Below are 13,665 nucleotides of genomic sequence, written 5' to 3'. Positions count from 1 at the left end.
GAAAGCGAGTATTCCTTCCAAGAATTCCTTTGTACCCTTCTGAAGACGATGTACTTCCCTTCAAGTTCAAGAGAAAGCAATTTCCAATTCGTCTTAGCTTTGTAATGACAATCAATAAAGCTCAAGGCCAAACCATTCCACATGTTGGTATCTACCTTCCAGAACCTGTTTTCTCTCACGGTCAACTATATGTTGCATTGTCTCGAGGAATATCAAGGCAAACAACAAGAATACTTGCCAAGCCAAATAAGGATATCGACCCTTCGGGAAGAAGCACCAAAAATATTGTCTATAAGGAGGTTTTGGCATGATAAATGTACAGAATGTAGAACTGCCTTTGTTTCATATATATATATATGGGCATGCTTTGCTTTGTCTTGTAATATTGGTACGTTAATAATTGTTGCGATCTTTTTATAAGTATACACATGTATTAGAATCAACAACAGCAATAGGCCTTATATTCTAATATGTTCTATAGATACATGAATATCATCGATGAGATACAGATCCTTGTTCTGTATGAATATATGGAATCATTTTTTATGTGAAAGCCATGAATTTGCTTCACTAAGCTGAAATTTAGACATATTCATTGTTTCATTGTGCTAGCTTTAGATTGCACAGAACCATATTCAATATTGCAAACTAGTTTATACTATAGAAGGGGTCGTTTCAAAATTGTCATTAAATGCCTCGTCGCCTAAGTATTTTTTGTCTCAATAATTAAATTGATACTCTCTTTGTTGGCAGGTTCAGTTGGGATCATGTGCCTTTCTGGATCTTGAACTCGCCATCTCTGGGAATAAGAGGGATCTCTCCTCCTTGTGTTTCCTGTTCAACAAATTAAAGAAGAAACTTGCTTCTCCACGCCATTTCAGGGTTTATTTCTAGGGTATAAGGATAGAGTGTAATCATGTAGTAGTCCATGGTTTAGCTCTGCAGGTGTTATTGGTTTGTGGTTTGATGATACCAAGTGCTTTGCCTTGGAATATTTTGTAAAATGTTTAACAGTGTGTTGCAATAAAGTTTTCTCTTTCATGTAGAAGAAATGTTTGTTGTGTGTTTTTATGATCTTTATGGTCATGCCAAGTTGGTCAAACTACTGTATTTGAGAGTGAAATGCTAAACTAGGCAAACTGCTTGGTCATGTTTCACTGAATATGCAACATACATCATACCCATTGCACCTACAGGCAGAGTCACCGGTATATTTAATGCCATTTTCATTTCACACAAGATAACTTCAACATTACAAGTTCATCAACAAAATATTGGCATTACATTTCTTTACTCCGGACCATCCCCACTACCACACTTTGCCAAAAAAATATCGTTTTCATTGCAGATCTCAGTAATTCTTCGCATGGCACAAAAACAACTCGTGTGCATAGAAAAGGGACTTTAGAGTCACCTACTGGTAGTACTCCTCCCCTGCCCCCATATGATGTGATATTTTCGTAACCTTGCTCCCTCATCCCTGATGCATGGCCCAACGAATTATCCCAAGCATCAGTGTCTCGCTTGTGTACACGGACACCTAATAAATAAAAAACGACCTTACAATGTTGTTTTCTTAGAATGAAACTCTATGACAATGTAATAAACATGTCAGTTAGATTCAAACTCATCGTTTACTAATATCTCATATATCTATCGCCACGAAGAAGCCACTCTCTTAGTATTATTATTACTAATTTCATTTATACTAACAAACATATGGAGACGTGCAATGCACGTGCACTTCTACTAGTAGCTCCAAGAAGAGGAGAAGAGGAGAAGAAATAGGAAAAATGAAAAGAAATAAGAAGAAGAAGAAGAGAAGGAGGAGGAGGAGGAGGAGAAGGTCAAGGACCTTCTAGTCCTTCTCCTCCTCCTCCTCATTCTCCTCCTTCTTCTTTATTTCTTCTTTTTCTCCTCCTCCTCCTCTTTCTTCTCCTCTTTCATATTCTCCTTGCCTTAATTTCCCCAACAATGACATAATTAGCCCATTTAGCTCCAAAATGCCATAATAACCTCAAAATGGCATAAGAACCTTGGTTAGCCCATTAATATTATATACTTAGCTTGTTTTCCTCTAAAATGGGATAATTAGCCCATTTAGCTCCAAAAAGACATAGTTAGCTAATTTAGCTCCAAGAAGAGGAGAAGAGGAGAAGAAATACGAAAAATGAAAAGAAAGAAGAAGAAGAAGAGAAGAAGGAGAAGGAGGAGGAGGAGAAGGAGGAGAAGGCCAAGGACCTTCTAGTCCTTCTCCTCCTCCTCCTCCTCCTTCTCCTCCTTCTTCTTTATTTCTTCTTCTTCTCCTCCTCCTACTCCTCTTTCTTCTCCTTTTTCATATTCTCCTTGCCTTAATTTCCCCAACAATGACATAATTAGCCCATTTAGCTCCAAAATGCCATAATAACCTCAAAATGGCATAAGAACCTTGGTTAGCTCATTAATATTATATACTTAGCTGGTTTTCCTCTAAAATGGGATAATTAGCCCATTTAGCTCCAAAAAGACATAGTTAGCTAATTTAGCTCCAAGAAGAGGAGAAGAGGAGAAGAAATAGGAAAAATGAAAAGAAAGAAGAAGAAGAAGAGAAGAAGGAGCAGGAGGAGGAGGAGAATGAGGAGAAGGCCAAGGACCTTCTAGTCCTTCTCCTCCTCCTCCTCCTTCTCCTACTTTTTCTTTATTTATTCTTCTTCTGCTCCTCCTCCTCTTTCTTCTCCTCTTTCATATTCTCCTTGCCTTAATTTCCCCAACAATGACATAATTAGCCTATTTAGCTCCAAAATGACATTATAAGCTCAAAATGGCATAAGAACCTTGGTTACCTCATTAATATTATATACTTGGCTAATTTAGCTCCAAGAAGAGGAGAAATGAAAAGAATGAAGAAGAAGAAGAAGAGAAGAATAAGAGAAGGAGAAGGAGAAGGAGAAGAAGAAGGAGGAGGAGGAGAAGAAGAGAAGAAGAAGTAGAAGGAGGAGAAGAAGGAGAAGGAGCCCTCCTTCTTCTCCTTCTTCTTCCCTCCTCCTTCTTATCCTTCTTCTTCTTTTTTCTTCTCCTCCTCCTCCTTCTCCTTCTCATTCCCCTCCTCCTCCTCCTCCTTCTTGTTTTTCTTCTCCTTGTTCTCTTCTTGCTTCTTCTCTTTCTTCTTCAATTTAGCTTATTTGTCATATATATGTTGTAATTCTTCTTTTTTTGACTTTCTTATTCCCAGTTTGCAGATTGGATGTACTACATGCATGGAAGCTGGCATTGGAGTGCTTTAGTTCCCGTTTTCATTTGAGTTGATGAACAATGCGGAAGTATATGTATATATGGATGAACAGTATATGTGGAACTATATGTATGTATATATGGATGAAACTTTGTATGTGTTGGTTCTTTTGATATATGGGATGTACGTTGATGAACAAATGGCATTGATGAGCTTTATATGTATATCATATATGTGTTGTGACCTATTTATCATATATGTGCTATGAACTATTTATATATGTGATGTGAAATAGAAAAATAAACAAAAATGTGACCATATAGGCTCTTTGCCGTCTGCCAGCTGATGGCGAAGGCCTTTGCCATGAGCTGACCGACGGCAAAGGTGCCACGTGGTGTCCAACTGTGCAACCTGGGCAGCAGCTGGCCATATAGTATCTTTGCCGTTTGCTTCCTGGGGGGCAGACGACAAAGAAGAGGGCACTGAAGGGGGAGAAGGGTAGGCAGGCGGCAAAGAGTGGAGGGGGGGAGGAGGTGGAGGCAGACGACAAAGAAGAGGGGGGAGGCAGACGACAAAGAGGGGGGGAGGAGGTGGAGGCAGACGGCAAAGAAGAGGGGGAGGCAGACGACAAAGCCTCCGTTAGCCCCTAACAGAGGCAACGCCTGCCTACTGCCGTCTCCACCTCTTTGTCAACTGCTCTTATGGAAAGCTGACGGCAAAGCTCTTTGCCGTCCGCTTCGGTGAGGCAGACGGCAAAGAAGCTACAATGTCGTCGTAGGCTGACGCAGAAATTTTGCCGACAGTGGGATTCTTTGCCGTCTGTGATATACTCTTTGCAGTCTGTGATATACTCTTTGCCGTGTGTGATGGCAGACGGCAAAGAAGCTAATTCCTGTAGTGTTCTATCAATTGCCCAACAGTAATTGTTTTCTCACCGTTTGCTATTTTTCTCAAGAGAATCCACTAGTGAAACCTACGGCCCCCGGGTCTCTTTCCATCATATTTGCCTTTGCGATCTATTTTCCTTTGCTTTTATTTTCAGATCTATTAAACCAAAAATACAAAAATACAAAAATAACTTGCTGCAATTTTTTTGTTCTGTGATCTATTTATCCTATCTACCACTTCTACCTCACGTTATTGGCCTATCTTGAGGCGTCGTACCCGAAAGGGATTGACAACCACTTTAACACGTCGGGTTGCGAGTATTTGTTATTTGTGTGCAGGTGTTGTTTACGTGGTGTGAGGAGGTTCTCCTACTGGTTCGATAACCTTGTTCTCATGACTGAGGGAAATACATACCGTCGCTATACTGCATCATCCCTTCCTCTTTGGGGAAATACCGACGTAGTTCTGGCAAACATCAAAAGGAATTTCTGGTGCCGTTGCCGGGGAGGATCTTCAACATCAACCAGGTTCCTAATCACAAATCTCATCTCCTCACAATTTACATTATTTTCCTTTTGCCTCTCGTTTTCCTCTCCCCCACTTCACAAAAATTTGTCGTTTTGTTCGCCCTCTTTCTGTTTGCCTTTTTGCTTGTTTTCTATCTTTGCTTGTATTGCCATGTGTCTTCTATTTGCTTGCATCTTTGCTTGCTAAAAATCTATTGATATGGATCCTCATCCACTTGATAATCTGTTCAAAAGGACAAATTATGATGAACCAATTGCTAGTGAGTTGAGTGCACTTGATTATCTCTATGAGTTTTTGTTTGAAAATCATGAATATGAAAATTTTGATGAAGTGTTGAAAGAAGAAATTTATAAAGTGATTCATGATAGCTCCTTGATTTAAAAGCATGATTGCAATGATGTTACTATAAATTATATTAATGTTCATTATGTTAATGATATGCAAAACTACAAGCTTGGGGATGATAATTTTGTCATGTCCACTACTTATTGTAATGATCATGATTGGGGTGATGCTTCTTATGATCTTGAAAATTTATTTAATCCTCATGTTGAATATGTTATTGATAATAAGGTTTGCAATAGTATCAAAAGTGGGTTTGGAAGAGTGTCAACTTTAGGTAAAAAGAATCCCGCATATTTGGAGAGTGTTCAATCTTATGATATTTTTTTGATAAAAGTGGGTTTGGAGAGGTCATGACTTTAGTTAATGTTAATCCCACTACCTTGGAAGATTGTAACACTTTTATGCATGTGGATCACGAAAATAATGCTTTATGTGATATTTATATTGTTGAATTTATTCATGATGCTATTGAAAATTACTATGCGAGAGGAACATATGCTTTTGCATATTGCAATAATATCAAGTTTCTTCTCTATGTGTTGGAAATTTGAAGGTATACTTATTTTGCCTTCCTATGCTAATCGATTCTTGTTCCCATAATTTGTTTGCTCATAAAATCCCTATGCATAGGAAGTGGGTTATACTTAAATGTGATTTCCATATTATTCATGATGTCCTCTTTATGTTTCAATTCTTTACCTTTATGCGAGCATCATTAAAATCATCATGCCTAGCTAGGGGCGTAAAACGATAGCGCTCGTTGGGAGGCAACCCAACTTGTATCTTTTTGCCTTTTGGTTTTCTTGCTGTTTTCAATAAAATACACAATTATACCTCTGGTTAGATGTGTTTTTGTGGTTTAAATTAGTGTTTGTGCCAAGCAAGGCCTTTGGGATGAATTGGGTGAAAGTTGATTTGATCTTGCTAAAACAGAAACTTTTCCGCTCACAAAATTATTTTTCATTTTTAACATAAGAGTTCTTTGGAGTTGATTAATTTTTCAGAAGATTAATAAGAAAATTATTCACGTCATCCTAATTGTTCCGAATTTTTTGAGTTACATAAGTATTCGAAGTAGTTAGATTTCTACAGACTGTTCTGTTTTTGACAGATTCTGTTTTCTTTGTGTTTTGTGCCTGTTTTGATGATTCTGTGGTTTTCTTTGATGAGTTTTTGCCATAGAAAAGTTGGAATACAGTAGATATAATGCAAAAATAAAATATGAATAGGTTTTCAACATTACTTATAGTAGTGGTTTGCTTTCTTATACTAACGGATCTTATGAAGATTTTGTTGAGTTTTGTGTGATTGAAGTTTTCAAGTTTTGGGTGATCTTAGATGGATGAAGGAATAAGGGTTAGAAAAAGTCTAAGTGTGGGGATGCCCGAGGCACCCCAAGATAATATTCAAGAAGTAGCAAGCAACTAAGCTTGGGGATGCCCCTGAGTGAGATCCCCTCTTTCTTCTAATAACCATTGGTATTTTACTTGAAACTATATTTTTATTCGTCGAATATTATGAGTTTTGCTTGGAACGTCTTGTATGATATGAGTCTTTGCTTGTTTTGCTTTGTGTTTTAAGTCTTGAATCCTTTCTGGACACACCTTTTTGAGAGAGCCAAAAATTATGCTATGCTTTCTCCTATGCTTCACTTAAATTTTTAGAGCCATGGATTTGCTCTAGTACTTCACTTATATCTTTTTGAGCACGGTGTCTTTGTTATTTTTGAAGAAATGCTCTCATGCTTCACTTAGACTTATTTGGGAGTTAGTAATTTTTTAAGAAATTCTCTCTTGCTTCACTTAGATTATTTTGAGAGAAAGAAAAATTATGCTCATGTTCTTCACTTAAATTTGTTTGAGCTTATCGAAAGCAACATATGAAAATAGTCCCGAGTGATAGATATCCAAGGAGGATATGATAAAAACTTCCAAGAAGATCATTGGAGAAAATAAACTTGATTCTTAGTAATGGTTTTGAGATATGATGATATGATATGTGAGTCATGTTGGTGAGTAATTGTGCTAGAGTATTAAAGTCTTCATGTCAAAACTAGACTATTGCTTTGAACCATATAAAAGTCCAAATGTCCATGCTATAAAGAAAACAAATGTGATGAACATGTTAGGCAGCATTCCACATCAAAAAAATTGTTTTTATCATTTACCTACTCGAGGACGATCAAGAATTAAGCTTGGGGATGCTGATACATCTGCAACGTATCTATAATTTTTTATTGTTCCATGTTGTTATATTATCATTCTTGGATGTTTTACAATCATTTTACAGTTATTTTATATCATTTTTTGGTACTAACCTATTGACATAGTGCCTAATGCGAGTTGATGTTTTCTGCATGTTTTTTGCATCGCACGAAATCAATACCAAACGGAGTCCAAACGCAGCGAAACTTTTTGTGGAAATTTTTTTGGGACGGGAGACATCCAGTGAGCCAGGAATGCACCTGAGGGGAGATCCGATGGGAGCACCCAGGCGCGCCTCGGTGGGTTGTGCCCTCCTCTTTGGCCTCCTGCACCGCCTCTTTGCTCTATAAATACCCCAAATATTCCAGAAACCCTAAGGAGGGGGGACGTAAATCAATTCCAGCCGCCGCAGAGTCCAGAAACACCATATCCAATCTAGACACCATCACGGAGGGGTTCATCATGTCCATTGGTGCCTCTCTGATGATGCATGAGTAGTTCTTTGTAGATCTACGGGTCCGTAGTTAGTAGCTAGATGGCTTCCTCTCTCTCTCTCCTTCTCTTTAGTATCAATACAATGGTCTCTTGGAGATCCATATGATGTAAGTCTTTTTGCAGTGTGTTTGTTGGGATCCGATGAACTTTGAGTTTATGATCAGATCTACGTTTTTATCCATGAAAGTTATTCGAGCCTTCTTTGATCTCTTATATGCGTGATTGATTATAGCCTAGTATTTCTTCTCTGATATTTGGGTTTTGTTTGGCCAACTTGATCTATTTATCTTGCAATGGGAAGAGGTGTTTTGTGATGGGTTCTATCTTACGGTGCTTGATCTCACTGACAGAAAGGGAAACGACACGTATGTATTGTTGCTATGAAGGATAACAAGATGGGGTCTATTTCTACATAAATAAATCTTGTCTACATCATGTCATCGTTCTTATTGCATTACTCTGTTTTTCCATGAACTTAATACACTAGATGCATGGTGGATAGCGGTCGATGTGTGGAGTAATAGTAGTACATGCAGGTACGAGTCGGTCTAGTAATCTTCGACGTGATGCATATATAATGATCATTGTATAGATATCATCATGATTATTTGAAGTTCTATCAATTTCCCAACAGTAATTATTTTCCCACCGTTTGCTATTTTTCTCGAGAGAAACCACTATTGAAACCTATGGTCATCGGGTCTCTTTTCATCATATTTGCCTTTGCGGTCTATTTTCCTTTGCTTTTATTTTCAGATCTATTAAACCAAAAATACAAAAATACCTTGCTGCAATTTATTTGTTTTGCGGTCTATTTATCCTATCTACCACTTCTACCCCATGTTATTGGCATATCTTGAGGCGCCATACCCGAAGGGGATTGACGACCCCTTTAACACGTCGGGTTGCAAGTATTTGTTATTTGTGTGCATGTGTTGTTTATGTGGTTTGAGGAGGTTCTCCTACTAGTTCGATAACCTTGGTCTCATCACTGAGGGAAATACCTACTGTCGCTATACTACATCATCCCTTCCTCTTTGGGGAAATACGGATGTAGTTCTAGCACACATCACCCCTCGCCTCCCGCTCCAGTAAGCCCCCCGCCCCCTCCTCCCCATGCCTCTGTCCCTTGCGTCGGACGCCCCTGCCCCCTCCTCCCCATGTTGTGGTGTATCTAGAGATCAGGGGGAGAAGTAGAAGAAGGGGGAGAAGAAGAGGAGAAGGAGAAGAAAAGGAAGAAGAAGAGGAGGAGAAGTAGAAGAAGAGGAGGAGGAGAAGTAGAAGAAGAGGAGGAGGAGAAGAATAAGAAGAGGAGAAGAAAAGGAAGAAGAAGAGGTGGAGAATAAGAGGAAGAGGAGAAGAAGAAAAATATATAGAATTCTGTTTTTTTTGTCATTTAATTGCTATTGTTATTAGGTTAGTGCTAGATTATTAGGGTTACTAATATTTAGAATTAGGTTAGGGTTAGAAGAAGAACAAAGATGAACAAAAAGAAGAAAATAAGAATAGAAAAGAAGGAGAATAAGAAGAGGATGATAAGAAAAGAAGGAGAATAAGAACAGGAGTAGAGGAGAAGAAGAGGAAAAATAGAAGAAGAGGAGAAGTAGAAGAAGAGGAGAAGTAGAAGAAAAGGAGGAGGAGAAGAAGCGGTGAAGAAGAAGAAGAAGAAGAAGAAGAAGAAGAAGAAGAAGAAGAAGAAGAAGAAGAGAAGAAAAGGAAGAAGAAGAAGAAGAGAAAGAGGAGAAGAAGAAAATAAGAATAGGAAAAAGGGAAATAAGAAGAGGAGGAGAAGAAAATAATAAAAAGAAGGAGAATAATAAGAGGAGGAGAGGAGAAGAAGAGGGAAAACAGAAGAAGACGATAAGTAGAAGAAAAAGAGGAGAAGAAGAAGCGGAGAAGAAAAGATGAAGAAGAAGAAAAAGAAGAAGAAGAAGAAGAAGAAGAAGAAGAAGAAGAAGAAGAAGAAGAAAAGGAAGAAGAAGAGGAGGAGAAGAAGAAATAGGTTAGCTAGTGTGCTAGGTTAAATCTATTTTTTTGTCATTTGATTGCTATTGTTATTAATTTTGCTTGCTAGGATTATAAGTTAAATTACCACATTAAAACGGGAAATGTCTGACGATGATTATTGGGAGTGTAAATATTGCGGCGACTATCGGGATTTGTGCGACACGCCTGAACTGTGAGACGACATGTTCTTCAGCATCAAGCTTGACGAGACCTTCGAAGTTTCTATGGTACACAACGATGACAAGTGTTTTTTCATAATTAAGCATGCATGACTTCTATTTGTTTGCTTCAACGTGTAATTTCTGTTTTATACAATTCGACTAGTTCCTCCTTTTCCATGCAAGATGGTATGTGTTGGAGAGGCTCGGTTTCAAACACCACAGAGTATGGAGACGAGAACAGCTAACATGAGGACTATACATGGTCACACATTTGTGATCAAAGTAATAAATGCAGTTTATAACACAGAAATAGGGTGACCAAATTGGGAAGATCTTTGCAAGGCATATGGATTTCAGGATGGTATGGAAATAACCTTCGATCTTCGTCCTGAAGATAATATGCTAGGTAACATCGACATTTGGGTGGATGTCGATATGCTTTCTATTTTACCTCCATGTAAGTTTGTCAACCATATTTGTCACGTAATTTGCATTCTATATTTAAAAATAGTTGGTGTTCATCCATATATTAATTTTGTTAAATTATAATTTACAGCTTATTTCGTTTCTTCGAGTGAATTATGGAAATTAATTGACACGACACACTACACGTATGGTTCACATCTAACTTGGGAAGAGAAGGATGTTCTTCTCTACTTTCTTGTTGATGTCCTGGTTGGTAGGGAGAACTTCCCGTATAATTTGGGAACTGGCCCAAATTATACATTTTACATGCCACCAGTGCATAGGTTGAGGTCGGATGACATTCACCGAAACATTTTGGTAAGAGTTTCCTAATTAAGTACGCTCTACTATTGCATAAATGGTGTTGATTACATTGCTAACTAGGTTATTATTATGTTCTTCAACAACAACTGCCAAATGATGTAGTGACTTTGTTGATGCACCCAGAAGGTCATATGAAAATTAAAACCCCGCTCAGGGCTGAGTTTGATGCTCCATACTCGACTAACCGCAAATCAAGAAGGCTCCAAATTGCAGCATGGAGAGAAATAAAGAAGGATCGCAAGCCACAAGTTGGAGACCGTCTGATCTCTGTGCTTCATCATGGAGACATAGGTGTTATTCTGTTTTATGACATTATACCTAGGAGCGAGGACTAGGTCTTATGAGAGACAAGTTTTTCTGGTTTATATTAACTTGGCATGATCGAGATTTGATGATATTTGTGTTGGATAATGATGATGATGGTATAAATGACGAGACTACTTTATATGTATGATATGATGAGAATAATGCATGTTTATTATGATACGATGAAACTATTGTTTAGAGCATGCACAAATACGTAGAGGAGGCATAAATATGATGGGAATTAAATATCGGAAGCATGAATATTAGAAGTAGCGCTTTATTTATGTCAGCGCTACTCTAATGTAGGTACCAGTAGCGCTTCAATTCCAGCGCTACTGCTAACAGGTTAGTTGTAGCTTGTTAGCAGTAGCGCTACCCACAATGCTACTGCTAAGGGTAAAACCAACGTTACTGCTAAGCTTTCTCTTAGTAGTGGTATAGAACAACTGTGGGGTGATCCGAAGATGAAAAAGATTAACAATCACGCCATGGGCATGTTCAGCAATGATTTGGCCTCCTGGAAAGGTAGGGTGAAATGAGCTATTGAGGCTGAGGAACCCCTGTCCAAGATTCTAGAGGAAAATCCGACACATACGGAAGATGAGTTCCAAAAGTTCAAAGACACTTGCACTACCGAGACAGCCAAGGCTAAGGCTGCGAAACTCAAGAGCCTTCAGCAAAGGAACATGGGGAACCAATGCCTTGGAAGCTGTGGCTACCTTGGCAAAAGGCCCAGATGGGATAAGGAGGACGTGGAACATGAAGCCACGGGTCACCCAGACCCCTTCGCAAAGTTCACCAACCCCTTGGAGTGTGACTTCATCAGGGCCCACTACAAGTGGGTGATACGTCTCTAGTGTATCTATAATTTTTGATTGTTCCATGCTATCATATTATCTGTTTTGGATGTTTTATATGCATTAATATGTTGTTTTATATTATTTTGTGACTAACCTATTAATCTATAGCCTAGTGCTAGTTTCTATTTTTTCCATGTTTTTGAGTATTGCAGATAAGGAATATTAAATGGGGTCCAAATGGAATGAAATCTCAGGAATGATTTTTCTTGGACCAGAAGAAACCCAGAAGACTTGGAGTAGGGGGCAGGGCACGTGCCAGGAGGCCACAAGCCTGCAGAATCGTTTCGGTCTACTTTACACGGACGTGATGCCTATATGCATAATCATTGCCTTGGATATTTTCATAATTATTTGCTTTTCTATCAATTGCTCGACGGTAGTTTGTTCACCCACCGTATTATTTTCCTTTATGAGAGAAGCCTCTAGTCAAACCTATGGCCCCGGGGTCTATTTTCCATATTATACTTTCAGATCTATAAACCAAAAATACCAAAAATATCTTGCTGCAATTTATTTACTTTTATTTCCACAATCTTTTATATCTATCTCTATCAGATCTCATCCTTGCAAATAACTCTGAAGGGATTGACAACCCCTTTTTAGCATTGGGTGCAAGAGTTTGATTATTTGTGTAGGTACTACGATTGGGGCTTTCCTTGTTCCTCCTACTCGATTGATACCTTGGTTCTCAACAAACTGGGGGAAATACTTATCTACTTTGCTGCATCACCCTTTCCTCTTCAAGGGAAAACCAACGCAAGCTCAAGAGGTGGCAGTGGGACAAGGAAAAGAAGGTTTTTGTTGGGGAACGTTGCATGGGAAACAAAAAAATTCCTACGCACACGAAGACCTCTCATGGTGATGATCATCTACGAGAGGGAGATCGGATCCACATACCCTTGTAGATCGCTAAGCGGGAAGCATTAATAAACACAGTCGATGTAGTGGAACTTCCTCCGTGATTCAAATCACCGCAACCCCACAATCCGTCGCGATCTAGCACCGAATGGATGGCGCCTCCGCGTTCAGCACACTTAGAGCTCGATGACGATCTCCGCCTTCTTGATCCAGCAAGAGAGATGGGGAAGTAGATGGGTTCTCCGGCAGCGTGACGGCGCGCCGGCGGTGGTGGTGATCTATTCCTGTAGGGCTTCGCCTAAGCACCATAGTAATCCGATCTAGAGGAAGAACTATGAACTAGAGGGTAGGGTTGCACGTCACTAAAGTTGTGTCTCAAAAACCCTAAAACCTCTAGTATATATAGGAGGAGGGAGGGGCTATCCTTGGGCACCAAGGATAGCATCCTTGGCTCGGCCGAAGTGGAGGAGGGAGGAGTCCTCCTCCAATCCTACTTGGATTAGCACTCCTTCCTAAATTGCTCACCACTTTTGGATTTTCCACCTTTTTCCTCATGGGCTTTCCTTGGATGACTTGCCAGTCCATTAAGCCTTATTGCGCATCCAATAAACCCATGTGTGCAGACCCTGCGGGTTCGAGAACTATGTAGACATGACCTGAGACACTCTCCGGTCAATATCCAATAGCGGGACCTGGATGTCCATATTGGGTCCTACATCTTCTATGAAGATCTTATCGGTTGAACCTCTATGTCAAGGATTGAAACAATACCGTATATCATTCCCTTTGTCCTTCGGTATGTTACTTGCCGAGATTCGATCGTCGGTATCCCCATACCTATTTCAATATCGTTGACAGTAAGTCTCTTTGCTCGTTCCGTAATACAAGATCCCGTGACTAACTCTTTAGTCGCATTGCTTGCAAGGCTTGTATGAGATGTTGTATTACCGAGTGGGCCCCGATATACCTCTCTGTCACACGGAGTGACAAATCCTAGTCTTGATCCATGCTAA

This window comes from Hordeum vulgare, chromosome 5H, assembly GCF_904849725.1.
Source record: "Hordeum vulgare subsp. vulgare chromosome 5H, MorexV3_pseudomolecules_assembly, whole genome shotgun sequence".
Lineage (NCBI taxonomy): Eukaryota > Viridiplantae > Streptophyta > Magnoliopsida > Poales > Poaceae > Hordeum > Hordeum vulgare.
This window is presented reverse-complemented; position numbering follows the sequence as displayed.